A 1,213-nucleotide genomic window follows, 5' to 3' on the forward strand; every position below is an offset into this window, starting at 1 on the left:
GGTTTCATTTTAAAGAATAAACAAACACAGGAAGTTTTATATAGTAAGCATTTATTAAACAAGGTAAAATAAATTAAGTAAATATAAAAACCATGTCTCTGTTATACAATATAAAGGTGCACATGCTATGTGAGCAAGAATAATTTAAGTTATATAATAGTTACATAAATCGATGCATCTGCATGGCCATCTGTAAGGCATTAGAACTTGTATAGCTAAACAGGATATTGTTTAATACTCATTAAAACATTTGACATATTTGATTCAATTCATGTTCTGTTACAACATAAATGAGAATCGTTTCTTCCTCCTTAATCTTCCTTACAAGTTCCTTGTTAAGAGAAGGACCTCATGATTTCTGCTCTGACAACCTCCCAGGCACAAGGGCTGTATTTCTTCAGATAGAGAGCGATTCTTTGGAAGTATTTCCTCACAGTCAGTATGGAGTCCTCATTCATCAGGAAAGTCTCTTCTATCTCCACCTCCTACATCACACAGGCTTCCAGATCATTTTGCTGCTGGTAGAGTTCAGTGTAGAATTTATCTAAATTAAATTTTTATTTAGTCATTTGTAACTAGAGTTCAGTGGGGTCTCATCCCAAGCAGCAGGGTCTCATCCCAAGGAGCAGATGAGTCCTTTGTGCTAAAGAGGTTGAAGATCTGCTGGATCATCTCATGGAGGACAGAGTTGGCCTGAGCCTTTTGCAACAGTTTGTCATTAAACTCTCCTGGGGAAATTCAAAGTTATGTCTGTCCTTCAGACAGGAGAAAGGAGAGATTCTCCTCATTCGAGCCAGGAGGACCATGGTTCTCCTGTTATCCAGGATGTGGGTCTGAGGAAGACCACAGCCCAGAAAACAGCTGCATACCACCAGGGCCATCACTAAAGGGCAAGGCCATCAGTGATGTTACAGATGCTGCTGGGCTTCTTAAGTTGGGTGACACTGAACCCTGGGCTCTAGGTTCTCTGAAGAACAAATTTGTGCATAGCCTTAAGTAGGTCACATACTAGTTTCAATTGCCTGAATGCCCCTCTCTTTAACTTTCACTTTTCTCTTTGGCTTTCTTTATGCACTCTCTATGTGGGCTTATACCAGCATTTCTCAGCCATGTTTTCTTTGATTATTGTTTTTCCTTTCCCTACCTCCAGAGCTCTGTTAGAAAATCTTTCCTAATTGATTCCCTCATGATAATAACACATATATACTGTATA

At 39.2% G+C, this 1,213-nt stretch overlaps 1 pseudogene; it reads right to left on the reverse strand.

Annotated features, from left to right (window-relative positions):
* Positions 1–335: 335 nt before the first annotated feature.
* Positions 336–884, reverse strand: LOC100387981 (interferon alpha-5-like; annotated as a pseudogene).
* Positions 885–1,213: the final 329 nt, after the last annotated feature.

The sequence above is a fragment of the Callithrix jacchus genome, chromosome 1 (genome assembly GCF_049354715.1).
Source record: "Callithrix jacchus isolate 240 chromosome 1, calJac240_pri, whole genome shotgun sequence".
NCBI classification, from domain to species: Eukaryota; Metazoa; Chordata; class Mammalia; order Primates; family Cebidae; genus Callithrix; species Callithrix jacchus.